Source organism: Apaloderma vittatum, unplaced genomic scaffold (assembly GCF_000703405.1).
Source record: "Apaloderma vittatum isolate BGI_N311 unplaced genomic scaffold, ASM70340v1 scaffold1101, whole genome shotgun sequence".
Taxonomy (NCBI): domain Eukaryota; kingdom Metazoa; phylum Chordata; class Aves; order Trogoniformes; family Trogonidae; genus Apaloderma; species Apaloderma vittatum.
Genome location: NW_009698271.1, coordinates 24644 through 40061, shown reverse-complemented (window position 1 = coordinate 40061; position 15418 = coordinate 24644).

Here is a 15418-nt window from a genome sequence, read left to right as displayed (position 1 = left end):
TTTTTAATATTGCATTCAGTTGTACAGGTTTGGAAGGAGCTCATCCACGCAGGGGACGGGCGTGTCCCGGGAGGGAAAGTGCCCTGCACAGCAAGCACCCAGGTGAGCAGCAGGTCACAGGCAGATCGCTGGTGCGAGGGTCTCGGCCACACCATCCCACCCTGCCACACAACCCACTGTTCCTCAGCTGGAGAGCACAGCTCTTCAAACGGGTCGAAATTGCTTCTTCAACCTCTGCCCCCTGAAACATGCTCATGGTCAGGCTCTGCATTAAGTGAAGTCTCACACAGTGAAACATCAGTGAGAGCATCAGATCCTCTCAGCATCCAGAGAGAATAAAACAAATCATCTTAAATCTAACAATTTATCTAACAAATGAAACCATCTTAAAATACCACTAAAACTTTCTGCCTCTTTAGATCCAATTTGACAGCCAGATGCTCTACCTCAAGTTATACTTTCTGACCTCTAACAAAGACCATTCAGCTGTTGCCTTTTACTACACAACTTTGTTATATGCTAAGTAAATAAATAAATAAATTAATCTATTTCTCTGAACTAGATAAAGAAACACGTTTGCCTCCATTTTGCTTACACTGCCAAAAAACCCAGAAAGCCAGAAGCTGGTCCAAATTATAATTTTTAATTAAGGTTTTGATTTTAGAGATGTTGAGCTGCAAGGTTTTGCTTTGGCATACCAGGCAGATAGGAATGAATGGATGCAAAGTTCAAAACTGAGTCAATCACATACCCCAGCTGTTTATTTTACAAAGGTGGCCTAGAACCTACAACATACAAGAGACTCACAAATACATTCCAGAAAAACGTTAGGGCCAGTGTTTCATGTTCCCCTTATGGTTTGAACGAAGATGGAGGGGTTCAGACAATTTAACTACAATTCAGATTTCGTCCTTTGCTGCTTGGCTCTGTCAGCTCAAGAGTGAGAATAAATCATCTTTAGATAAGTGGCTTTTGGCTTGGCTTAAACAAACAGCTGAATGGAAGGCCACACAGACTGCTGAAACGGTCCCAATTTATAAAATAAATCCAGGCACAATTAGACATTTTCTTCTAAAGCTTGATACAGTCCAAAGCACGACTACGCAGAGGAGTTTCTAAACCTTGTTTACACTACACAAGTTTGAGCATCTCATAACCCAAAATGTGCAAATCTTGGAAGCCTGGGTTCTGCTTTCTCTGAAACATTGTTCATTAGATGTTATAAACACTGTAAAAATGCTTTGAACTGCGAGAGTGGAAATGGCTCCTATTTATGTTGGTGTTTGCAGACTCACTATTTAAAACAAACAGAAAGAGGCTCACACACTAAGACTCAGTTACCTCAGGCTGACCCCCACCCAGGTCGACATGAGCTCCTGCTTTATGCAGCTTTCATCCCTATGTGTTGCTGGACATGCAAGCTCTAGTCAACTGTGAGTTCACCCTGCTTGGCAGAGTGAAGCAGCCACCAAACAACAGGGGCAGCGGGGACAACACTTGGACAATGTGGGATGAGATTTCCAAGTGAGCGATAAATGTGAGTATATAAAAAAATTCTCCCACTTGGTGCCCGCACAAGAGGTGCATTCTTCCAGGAGATGCTGCCCAAGAAGAGAGAGTAGTGCCAGCTTCCACTCAGCCTTCAAAGTAGTGGACCTGACACCAAGCAGCATGTACCACCATGAGCACCAACACAACTTGCTAAACGTGTGCCTCTGCATTTCTATCCCCACACACTTATTTATAGGTAACTTGGAAATGTAGGAAAAGTTTCATTGCATTCCCCTATCACAAGGGAACACGGACAACGATTAGTGCTTAAGGAAAGATAAGTTGTCCCAAAAGGTTTGGAGTAAGCTTCCTCTGCAGACCATGAGGAGTTCTGCTGGCACTGGTTTCTGGTAAGCAGTGCACACTCACCATGGGAAGCACCTGGACCAAGAAGAGGGAAGGACACTTGGATACTTCAGAATGCCTTTGTTTTGTTTTTTAAATGCAACACATTTCGAAGTCATCAGAAATATTCAGGGTCAGACAACAAAACAGGGGAAGGTGCTTTAAAGTTGAAGTGGTTGCACAGCTTCAGACAAACAGCAGAGAACAAGAAAGGGATTCCCTTCCCCCTCCATCCGCCTTCGTATTTTCATCAAATTACTGTCTACTAAAACAACATTCCAAAGCAGAGCTTCTTACTTGAAGAACAGAAAGCAAAGCTTTGATTAGTCGTCACTTGAGAATTAAAGAAGCAGAGCAAACATTTGCATATCTCATAAATATTTAACTGTTATAAACCTGCTCAGGCATATTAATAAGTGCATTATTGTGACAGGCTGTTGAAAACATGTCATGCTCTGTTCATAGACAGATGCATTTCACTGGTACAATGTACGATTTGAAATATAACTAAAATATTTTGCAAAACAGTTAAAACTCACTGAAGTATCCTAATCAAATCCCTATTTCCTTGCCTTTTGTTTTAATTATGCCTTGTTTACTTCAGCCTTTTCCTACCAAAGGCAGAGCTTGTAGACGTTAAGAAATTAAACTATCCCTTATGTGCCCAACTGACTGAATTCTATGTAAGCCAACAGATAACAAACAAACAAACAAACCAATGTTGACTATGGCTGCTCTTCTCCCGAGGCTGTTATTCCACCCCATCTTGCAAGTGGGCTTCTTCCTATCATGCTACAGAAAAAGCTATCTATATTACAGGTGGATTTTTTTCCAGAATACACGACTGTAAGAGAAATGAATATAAAACTTATTTCCAACTTAAAAAAAAAGAGCAGTTGAAATGTACTATTCTCTTTCTGACCTCATTAAAAGGAATGGCAAAACTCCCACTGACTTTAATAGGGCCAATACATCACTGAAAAATCACTAGAAGAATGAGAGTTTCCAAATTTTCAGACCAACTGCAGGGGAGGTTTAAACACAGGATTCATTTCCCTCTTCTCTCATCCAGACAAAACTTTGCTTATTGCCCTCCCACTAAGAGGAGATCAAGCTAACTCAGATTTCCAGCATCAACTCTAAACCACAAATTCTCAAGCAGGAGATTTGTTCCATTGCTCCGTATTTATTGACTTACAAAATTCCTTAAACCTCCAGCAATTACACCGTTGTTTTGAAAACTTGAAGATAATTTGCAATTCTGAAATTTATTAAAACCTGCAAGGCTCAGAAAGGCTAATGTGTAGTATTCAGTTGTTGCTATCTCAAGAGAAAATTACACATCACATCAAAAATCATCACTAAGGGAGCAATCTTGGCTACGATTAGTGATAGCCTAACTGCTCAGGAATTTACCAACTGGGAGTGGAATCATGAGTTTCCTTTCCTACTTCGATTCCTCACTAGCTCAATGAAGTCTCAATCTTCAAGTGTCTCATCTGAAGCCCCCTTTCTTCGTTACCTACAATATCACATCTGTCAAGTGGACACAAATATTCAATGTGTTGCAATTACTTCACACAACAACTCTTAAACTGCAGCTTCTAAATGACTTTGGCAGGGGAGAAACGGTGGTTAGGAGGAAAATGGGAAGTCAGAAGGAAAGTACTACTAATATTTGGTAGCAAACAAATCCTTGCTATTTTTACACTAAGGATTTTTACCCTAAAAGGAAGCTAGGCTTTGGCTGTTTAAATAGTTAATAGTGTGTGAATGAGTTAGAGCACCAGCCCAAGAAAACTTGGAATCTGTGCTTGTTGTAAAAAGCAATTCACTCCCATGAGTTCATCGTGACAGATTTGGAACTGCTCTTAATAATTTATGAATATTTTATTAAGATATTTATTACACTAATATATTGGTTATTGTTTAGTATGAGGCTGGTGAGAAAAACAGGCAGGAAAGGAAAGAATGACTCAGTTATGCCTCTTCTCAGCAAACTCTGGAGAACTGCTTAGTAAAAAGACAATACTAACACAGGAAAAGCCTCGCAAACACAACAGATCAAAGATGCGGGAATATTTAGGAAGGAACAGTCTCTCACATTGAAGGGAAGAGGAGCTGTTTTGGACAAACAAGCTTAAGAAAAAGGCACCTATTGGGGGTGCCGAAGTTCAGCCAAGGTGGGACACCATACTGTGCCCCTCCTTTGTCTTTAGACAAAGCAGACACCTCTGCCAATAGCCAATGTCCTTGTATGACAGAAGCACCACTTCAGCTAATTCTCAAAAGGAAACAGTTGTCATGTCTGCTTTCAGCACTGTGGTTGTGTTAGCAGAGCCACTACAAAGGCTATGGATCTCCACTCTATCTGAACAGCCCGAGGTGGGACATTCTTTTGCTGAGGCAAGACCTAAGGCTGTAGACCTGAGGACTACCCTTTTCGAGTGGGAAGGACCAAGAGATGTTTGCACAGTTACTCACTGCGTATGCCTGTAAACAACCTTGTACGTCACTCCATCCAGAAAACCAGCAGTTAGCAAGTCACCTCACAGGTATTGACTCTTGCCCAGTTTCATGGTGTATAATGTTCCCACAGCATGGAAAGGTCACAGTTTTGGGAGATCGGGACGCACTTTGGATCCGGGCCATATAGCTCTGGCAAACTACCTAGCTACGATACTAGTGACAGAGGAGATGGAGAATCTACCATGTTTCAAAATGTATGTGTTCATTTATGTTCCTCTTAATTCAAAACAAAATATCCTTCAAGAATAACCAATACAGACAAGCAGCTCAGCAAGGTAACGCATACAGAGTTGACGGGAACACTTTTATTGAGTAAACATTGACTTTTCACTGTACGCAAGCTGTGAAACAGGAGCAGTGACTCAAGGTAACTGAAAAGAGGCATGATGGATGAGAGCTGCCATGTGTCCCTACTGGAAAGGTGTGTAGACAACAGTAAATTTGAAAAAAAGTGCACAAAACTCCAGTTATGGACTCTGGAAAAAGGCAATGTACTCAGAGAAACACAGACATACAGTATCTCTGTAAGCACCTACTGAACGTGAGCTTTAACTGTTGCTAATGGCTAACCATTTAACCATCACCAAGAGAGAAGAACTGATATAGGATGTTTCTGATACTGCATATTTCATTCATTTATGAATACAGAAATGCTGTGTTTAGTTGGGATTTCTAGACTTCAGATGGAAGCTCACTGCAAAGAGCTCAGAAAAATCATAGAATCATAGAAAGGTTTGGGTTGGAAAGGACCATAAGGATCATCTAGTTCCACCCATCATGGGCATGTACACCTTCCACTAGACCAGGTTGCTCAAAAGCCTCCATCTAACCTGACCTAGACTAATAATTCAAGTTCTGGAAACACCATGTTAGTGCAAGAAACAAAAAGAAATAAGTGATTTATTTTAGCAAATGGATTGAATTCTAAAGCCAAGATTGGGCATACTTCTACAAGTTGAGCCTTACACAAAATTCCAGCTTGTTTTATGCATTTTGACTTCCTAGACTATATTCATGTTCAATTTCCACGCCTGATACACTGCCTGCAGAGGTGCTCCTCCTTACCTACCAAATATGACCATGGACAAATAATACCAAATGAAATGATCTTATCTTCAACAATAACTTGGATTTCCTGGTCACCAAGAGACAGTTCTGTTATGAAACTGTAATTTTTTCCTACAGTATTCACTGCTGAAATAGGTAATTCCCACAGCAACATGCCATGACAGCTTGCACATCATATCAGGAAACAGAAATTCATCTGCAAATAAACAAACTTATCTCTATGACTAGCCTTCCCTACTTGTACTTCAGAGACGAATATAACTTCAGTTGTAACACATATAAGGGATGATTCTGCCCACACGCATACCTTACTGAAGGGAACAAAGGTATAGGACAATAGCAGATGTTCAACAGGTCCCATAGGGTTATTTATAGGGAGTGGACTTCATGACTGACAGCCTTTTTATGTATTGGGTTGGGGAGTTTACAAAGTTTTCACTGACAATTCTTTTGAATGGAAATGCAGCCTACAATCTACTGTAAATATTGCACCTTAGAAATGTAGAATCACAGAATCTCTTAGTCTGGAAGGGACCTTAGATATCATCTAATCCAACTTCCCTGCCATGGGCAGGGATGCTCTTAACTAGTCTGGATTGCTCAAGGCCTCATCCAACCTGGCCTTGAACAGCTCCAGGGAGGGGGCATCCACAGCCTCTCTGGCCAATTTATTCAAGAGTCTTGCCACCCTCGTACTGAAGAATTTCCTCCTAAGATCCCATCTAAACCTATTCTCCTTCAAATTAAATCTATTTCCCCTGGTCCTACCACTGGACACTCTTGTAAGAAGTCCCTCCCCAGCTTTCCTGTAGGTTCCCTTCAGGTATTGGAAGGCAGTTCCCTTGGAGTCTTCTCGTCTCCAGGCTAAACAATCCCAGCTCCCTCAGTCTGTCCTCATAGCAGAGGTGCTCAAGCCCCCTGGATCATCTTTGCAGCCCTCCTCTGAACTCATTCCAACAGATCTATATGCCTCTTACTGTGTGAACACTAGATTGAGGTCTCACAAAAGCAGAGTACTTACTGTACTATTGCCAAAAGGTAGAAAGCTCTTGATTATGTCTTCCCCTTGGAAAATACAAATAAATAGAAATCAAACCTGCATATTTGAAGACCTCCCAGTACCTAGATAGACATCTATTACTGTGAAAAAGTCCCTGCATACCTCCAGCTTTAAGAAAATCTGTCTAGTCTGTAAGTTTCAAACATTTAATCAGATTCTGAAAATGCTCCTTAAATATAAGATCATCTATTAAATCTCCTTCTTGCATTTCAAGCTCTATATAAATCATAAAATCATAGAATGCGTTGGATGAAAGGGATCTTTAAAGGTCATCTAATCCAACCTCCCTGCAGTGAGCAGGGATGTCTCCAGCTAGATCCAGTTGCTCAGAGCCCCGTCAAACCTGACCTTGAATGTCTCCAGGGATGGAGCCTCCACCACCTCTCTGGGCAACCTGTGCCAGTGGTTCACCACCCTCACAGTAAAGAGCTTCTTCCTGATACCCAGTCTAAATCTACCCTGCTCTAGTTTAAAACCATTTCTCCTCATCCTATTATTACACACCCTTGTAAACAGTCCCTGCCCAGCTTTCGTGTAGGCCTCTTCAGGTACTGGAATACAGAACTTCTGTGCAAAAGTACAGTGTACACGGACAGTAGAAAAACCAGTTTCATTAACTGTCCATGATACAACATGCTGTTTCAAAACATTCTACAGAGTGCACTGCATTTTCTAAATTGATAATGGCAATTATTACCATTAGTTGGTTCTTCAAAATACAATTGCAAATTATAGATTTTATCTTCCATTTCCCAAAAAATACCCTCCTAGGAAACCAGTTCATTTTATCAAGGACAAAATTAAGCAGATCTGAATAAATCATTAGCAGCATATAGAAAATGGAAAGAAAATATGTTCATGAAGACCAGATACGTATTTAAACATTTATCAGAATTTTACTCAGAACCTTATCTCACAAATCCATAAAGTCTTTCAGTACCACAGTCTAAGTGCCACCATTTGTATACAGTCCTGTCCACTGTATTTTCATCAAACACGTATCTCAGTTATGTTCCAGAACAAACTTCCTAGTTCATGTAGCTGAACAATTATCTCTACCTCAGGTGGGCAGAACATGTTTGTCTCTTTGATTATGTTAAGACTGCAGAATTAATAGCTCATATAAAGCAGTCAAATAATCAAAACCATTCTAGCACAATAGATATACTGAGCAAACCATTATTTTCTCTGTTTTCTTTTTCAAAATGCTTTGCCTTATGTTCTCTCACTGTTGACTAATAATGTTTTGAGATTGGTCCAAAGCATCAAAGGAAAGAAAAAAAATCAAAGTAAGACATGGAGAGGACATGGAGTAAACATGGAGAGGACAAAAACATGCAGGTAGAGAGCAAAAGGCCAGTGCTATAATCTCTGCAGCTAGTTTTCTTTGCCAGCAGGGTTTTGTTCTGTTTGTAACAAAGCATTGCTACTCATTATCGAACTTCAGATCTCTGAAAATGCATAAAATCTTGCTACTTGACACAGTTAAAGTTGTATCTTGTGTATGTATATAGTACAAAAAGCTTGGAAACATTCTGTCCTTAAAAAATAACTTTCCATTCCTCCTGTATAAAAGTTGAATCAGGAGATTTACCTATTTTTCATTACAGCAGAGAAAAGATAAAGTGGCACTACATTTCATATTTTGAGTTAATCAGCACAAATACTTATATAAAACTGAACCTCAAAAATTATTATCATTCAAAGCAAATAAAACATGTTACAAATTCAGCAGTCCACTGAGTAAATCAAAATGCAAACCAAGCAGCTTGCATGCACATCCAGTACCCTGCCAGTCTCCAAGCACCACTGGATAAGTGGTATCATCAGCTTGGCACTTCTTGCATGCAAATAGCATAGCAGGCTCCTCTTTCTTATCTGTACGCCAGGGAATACAATTCTATGTAAAATTGGACATAAAAGTAATTAAGCTGTATTCAGTAAATGCAATGTTTGCAAAAGTAAGGGGCTATTTCTTTTGGAGTATTGTTTTTCTTTTCAACTTTAATTTGTTGTCTACAGTAGGAGCTGGGAGATCAGTTTGGTGTTTTGCATAGGATAAATTCCAAAAATGCACTGGTTAGTGTACACTACACTTTCTGCACTGAAACTGAGCTTTCCAAGCTAAAAAAAACCCAAAACACAAAGAGGTCAAACTGATCATGTGAGTCCCTGCTCCTGGAATCACTGTTGTCCGTGTATTCTCTCAGCTATCAAGATGGCACAGGAGCAACAGAGCAGAAGTCCTCAAAGCTTCTGGTCCATTAGCAGCACAGGTAGAACATAGCAAAAGTTTTAAGTGCACCGACTCATCATTTGGATAATGATCTCAACTAAAGCTGTGAAAATACCAAGTGACTTGAGATGACATAATTGCTGCTGCAAAATCTAGATTCTTCTGTTGCTCTCCTAGAGAGAGGCTTTGTTGGAAGACAGAGATGAGAGACTCTTAAAGAAGACAGTCCTGGGGATGTGTCCAGAGTTTGGTTGGTACACGTGTGCAGCTAGGTCAGAGCTCTCAGCAGAGCTGAGGCAGTCCCTCAGCAGCAGGCCATCCTCTACCAGGTGCAATCTGTGCTTTGTGCCTTACTGGTGAATCAACCTCAATTGCTCATCTCTATATTTGGAAAAACTTCGGACATAGTAGGCTTTGATAGTGGAACTGTCGTCACCGGCTTCATTGCCGGTGGCATCTGCACTTCTGGTAATGCCTGCTTTGGTATGGAATCTGTCTTTTTGCAGCAACATTTTAAGATGCTGCCTGAGAAGGTCTGGAGAGAGCGCCAGAAAACACAGCTTATCTTTTACCAAAATTCACTGGCTTATTTTCGCTGGACTGGACTGCTGCATGTGATGAATGGCAATTGTGCTCCTCCATGTTCAAGCTGTGTGTCACTAACTACAAGAATCATAAAATCAGGAAGGGACCTTAACAATCATCTGGATCCAACGCCTCAGCAGGACACCTCCCACTAGCCCCATCCAACCTGGCCTCGAACACCTCTACGGAAGGGCCAACCACAACCTCTCTGGGCAATTTATTCCACACTTTCAGGGATGAGGCATCGGCAATTTCCCTGTGCAACCAGTTGCAGTGTCTCATCACCCTCACAGTAAAGAATTTCTTCCTAACAGCTAACATAAATCTACTTTCTCTTTCGGTTTGAAACCATTACACCTTGTCCTATCACTCTTTATCATAGAATCATAGAATGGCCTAGGCTGGAAGGGACCTTCGAGATCATTTAATCCAACATGCCTGTCCCGGGCAGGGACACCTCTTAACTAGATCAGGCAACACATGGGGACCCCTGACAAAAGAGTCCCTCCCCAGCTTTCCCATAGGTCCCCTTCAGGCACTGGAAGGCTGCTACAAGGTCTCTCTGGAGCCTTCACTTCCCCAGGCTGAACAACACAAACTCTCTCAGCCTGTCCTCATAGGAGAGGTGCTCCAGTGTTCTCACCATTTTTGAGGCCCTCCTCTGGACCCGCTCTAACAGGTCCATGTCCTTTTTATTTTGGTGGCCCCAAAGCTGAACATAGCACTGCAGGGGGTCTCATGAGAGCAGAGTAGAGGGGCAGAATCCCCTCTCTTGACCCACTGGCCACACATCTTTTGATGCAGCCCAGGCTGTCATTTGCTTTCTGGGCTGCAAGCACACACTGGTGGCTGATGTTCAGTTTTTCATCCACCAACACCCCCAAGTCCTTCTCTGCAGAGCTGCTCTCAATCCACTCATCTCCAGCCTGTATCTGTGCTTGTGATTGCCCTGACCCCAGTGCAGGACCTCGCACTTGGCCGTGTTGAACTTCATGAGGTTTGTACAGGCCTACCTCTCAATGCTGTCCAGGTCCCTCTGGGTGGTATCTCTCCCCTCCAGCGTGTTCACTGCACCACTCAGCTTGGTGTCGTTGGCAAGCTTGCTGAGGGTGCACTCAATCCCACTGTCTGTGTCACCAAGAAAGCTGTTAAAGAGCACCAGTTCCAGTATCTGAGCCCTGAGGAGCACAAGAACACTCACTTACTGCATGTGTTTTTCCCAAGAAAGCACTTTGTTCCTTTTCCACTACAATCAAAAGCTGCTATCCTCTTCACAGAAGGGAATATAAAAGGAAGACATTATTAGATGGACAAGTATTCTTGTTTCTCTCACTATGGTCCTGCCAAGCCATTACCCGTCAAGTTTCAAAACCAAGCTTAGGATAATTCCCGCCTTATAAGCAACTTTTGTTTGCTCATCATGATCATAAGGGCATGACTCTGCAATGTGATATAAACCTACCCTGAGTCCTAGCAGATGTATTACACTCTTTAATGCTTTTTCAAAACACATAGTTACAAAAAAAGAACATCAGTATCCACTGCAGGGAAGTTAACATAAAATTACCAGAAAAGCCTTTTGAAGAGTTTGAGAAGGATTCGCCCAGTATCTTGTCTCCCCACTGCAGACTGCAATAACAAACCACAGGAACTGTGCAGTAACATAGCTGTGCAGCAATGTTGCACTCAACTGTCATATGCAGGAGCCAAATACTGCTTGCCCTGATTCTGTCTGTTATTCCACAGACACCGTCTTGTACACGAGTACCTAAAAGCAATTGAGACTGCAATGAAATATGGTACAAGAAGAACAAGAACGTATATATCTCCTTTCCCCAAATGTGTACCAGATTTTGGTTTCTTTATGAGCTGCTACAATAAGATTGTATAGAAAGGTACTTAGCAAGTTGGTTGGTTTGTACAAAAAACCCCAAACATGATAGGTTAGGTTAGATGAGGTGTGTGTGTCTGAAACATAAAACCAACATGCTGGTCGCAGTTATACGTAGTAAAACAATCTTCCTCCTTATTTTCAAACCCATATTTATGTTTAAGGCCTCTTTTTTTTTTTACAGGAAGCTCTAAAAAGAAACAATAAGCACAAAGCGCTTAAACCACAAGCAAATGCAAGGAAGAGATAAAGTGAAACACTAAAAATAAACCTAGAGCAGTTGCAAGTTGGTGAGGAAGGAAAGTAACAGTAAAACAACCACGTCTTTATGCAAATATTGTTAAAAAGAAAATAAAGAAATGGGAATCGGCTGGTGAGAGGAAGAGTGTGGTGGAACAAAGCGTGCTATGGGAATGCAAACACAGGCTGTTACAATAACTTGCACAGGAAAGCTGTACGCTAAGAGAATGCATTACTGCTACACTCAGAGTCAAGAAGCGTGCTAAAACATGACGAGGTACATTAGAAATGGTGGATATTCATCATCTCCACACCTGCATGGACACTGATTGGCTTGTTTGTGCTCTGAGAGCCTGGCTGCTGAAGGCCAACTCAGAAAAGCCTGCACCATTCTCCAAGGAAACCCAGCAAGGCAGCTCAGCAGCACCATCACTTCTTGACAACACTGGAGAAAAATAAGCTCTGCCTGACCTGATGAAGGTTGGACATAAGGTGTCTTCATTCCACGCGCCTCTGAGGTGCAGATGCTTTATACTGCTCACCAGCACAAAAAAGTATATGAACAGAAGTCCTATAAAACACATGTTAAATGATGATCTAGGAAAAGTGATACTGAATTTAATAAGGAGCTGTAGAAGAATGGTACATAACTGAAATGTGTGGCTTAACTTTCGAAATCTCTTGGGAAATTTGTAAAAAAGTTTAACACAGAAGACTGGAATTTATCAAACATGGCAGTAGCCTTTCAACATTGAAGAATGCAATACTAGGGAAAAAAAATAATCCACTCAGTCTGCACTAAGAACAAGAAACAAGACACCTACAAACTCTTGTAAGCAATTCGCTTAAACCCATGACGAACATGAGATTATGGAAATAAGTCTACCCTTTCCATGTAGTGTTCCTTTAGAATGACAGACTAAAATCCAAAGCTTAAACTAGTATTTCTTTGGGAGAAAAAGATCAAGAAGGGTCTTGGGACAAACAGTCAAGCCTCCATGCAATTTAAACTATATTTTGTCTCCTGCAAAGAGGCAGGCACAAAAGAATGCTGTTGAAGTAACCTGAGTTAGGCTACAACTGGATACATCCCTTTATCATATCCCAAACAACCCAGTTTCCTAAGGGTAGACTACCACTGAATCTCTTAGAACTGAGAAAAAAGCATTTAAGGGTTCAATACAGCTGTCGGGACTCACAGGAGTTTTACATCATACTACAAGAGTCATGCCCTTGTGATCATGATGAGCAAAATAAAAAGTTGCTTATAATGCAGAAATTATCCTAAGCTTGGTTTTGAAACTGTTCAAAAATAACTGTTTAGCAGGGCTATACTGAGACAAACAAAGATAACTTGTCTGCTTTCTCTTCTGCTTTCAGAGAAAGAAGTACTCATTTAGGTTTGTTGGTACTGTACTTATGTAGTAGTTAATCACACAAGAACAAGCAATGCCTTTGCAAGACAAATGAGGCATGGAAACAATTAACACAGAAAACCTTTATTTGCCTTTTTTTTCCCTCCTTCTTTCCTTATGTCTTGGTAGACATAAGTTGTATTTGTATATAATTTAAAAAATATTTATGTTTAACTTGATGAAATTAAGCACTAGCCTAGAGCAGATTTTTAAGCCTGACAATGCTACTAATGCATATATTTAAATTAATTCAAAGTCATACTCCACCACAGCATATCAGAAGAGAGGTAAGTGTTATTCCAATACGGATAAACTGTTATGGATGCTGTAAAGCAGATACACTGTGAAAACCAGACAGAGAGAAAATAGAGAACACATCCCACCCACATTTTTTTCCCTCAGACATGAAAGCAAGAAACTGAAGCCCATTTGCTTCCAACAACAAAATTCAGGCAATGCTCACTGGGGAGGAGTGATGGTGTGTGTTCTGTTTTGTTTTATTTTGAAAAGATTTACTAGATATATTCTCCAATAACTTGTCATGCATAATATTATTTAGCCCCCGGTTAAAATAAAATTGTGGCTTAAAGGACAAAACATATACAGACTATGACACTGATGTTTCAGCTGGTAAAATGCTTTCACGTACCCACCAGAATATTAGGTCACAAATCCCTTTGGTTAGTGACACGGTTTGAATTCGGTTCCCAGAAGAAATCCCAGAAGAAACTAATACACAACACCAGGGCTGTAGAGATATATCAGGCTTCTCAACTACAGCAAAACTTTTTAAACAGTAAGTTTGTCTGCATAGATTTTTTTTTTTTCCTGAGCAGAAAGATATCATAGGAAATACTCAGAAATTCTCAGTATCATTTGAAAATTCTAACTGCAGCATTAACAGCTTATGAACTCATCATTTCCATAAGGCTTGCCTGGCTACTTGACCACAGGAATACAAGCTTCTTTTGAGCATTAACATTCTACAACTGCAATCTTAGAAACAAAACAACAAACTGACTCAGTTACTATGTTTTCACTTAGATCCGCTGGTATTCAGGAAGTGAGACACTGATTACTAATCATCTGAGAGAGCCCTTGAAATGATGATTGACCTTTTAAAAGTTCAGAAGAAAAAACACGTATAATGAAATCACTGGGAAACAGCTTCTTAAAGAAAACAGGTAATGGAGAAACTTAGCTGAGAGTGAATGTATCACAGTGTGTCTGTCACATCCTGACTTTAATGTTTTGAACATGTCAAGGCTGAGCGCCAACTCTCTCCAAAAAACAGGGATGCTAGTTTTTCCCCTTAACAATTAAAACCAATGCTAACATTATATTCACATTACTGATACAAGCTGTAACACTAGAAGACTACCTATGTAAAAAAATTCTTGTGCTGTGTTGCGATGCTGTGAGCTGAGACAGTGGTTTACATCAAGTCCAACAGACAGCTGTCAGAAGGTACAGTAACTAAGGGCTTTCCAAAACTGCATTTCAAAGACCTATCTGAAAAGACAATGAAAGAATACAGTAAGCTAAAACTAATTAAGTCAAAGGTAGTCCTTGCAACCTCTCACTCTAAGACAGACATGATCCTAAGTAGAGGAATTCAAGAGAAATACAAGTCAGTAATTGGACCTGCCTACAGCAATTACACACCATGAACACAATGAACTTTAATCCTTGGTACATGTCAAAGACTATGCATTAACTGACACCAATGAGATTAAATGAGGAAAAGTGAAACAATAGTATACTGATGCTTTTTGAAACAGCTTTGCAGCTTACTCAGCCAGAAATGGTACAAGAGAAGAAGCTAATCTTTTATTGTATCTCAAGAATGTATGTATTTGCTCAGATGTCCAGAAAATTGCAGGCAGACAGGCAGATCTGGAACGTTTCTGGTAAAGGAAAAAAAAAAAGGGGAGGGGAGGAAGGGGGACGCACACAGAGCACCAGAAGGAACCCTACTTCAGAAAAGTCCCACTCTGCCCTTCTCAGTCAGAAGGAGATATGAATGAAGTTTTTTTTCATTTTTAAAAAGTAGTTGAAGCATTCAGGAATTTGGACACAGTGGTAACACAAAATACTAGTTAGTTATTTCTTGCAAGTACAACATAAAATAGCACGAAATCAAAAAAGACAACATTCAATGAGGGCAAGTAGCAAGAAAGAGAAATCAAGTCTATAAATACAAAATGAGTAAGAGCTAGCAGTAGTATAGAAAAGGACCCAACTGTAAAATGTGTCACAACTGAGTAGGAGTCAAAAGTACAAAAGTAAAATGAAAAACTTCTAATTCAAGGATGTGTTAGTACTCTCACCAGGACACAAAAGGCAGCAATTCCATGCACTTTCAATGCATCCAGCTTTTTTGCTTTACACTTTAGCAAAAGATGTAGACAAGAAAGACCAGAGGACAGCAATAGGAATGGTCAGAGATGGTAAAAATGTGACCTAAGTGAAGATGCAAAGAGCTTTAATTTGTATGA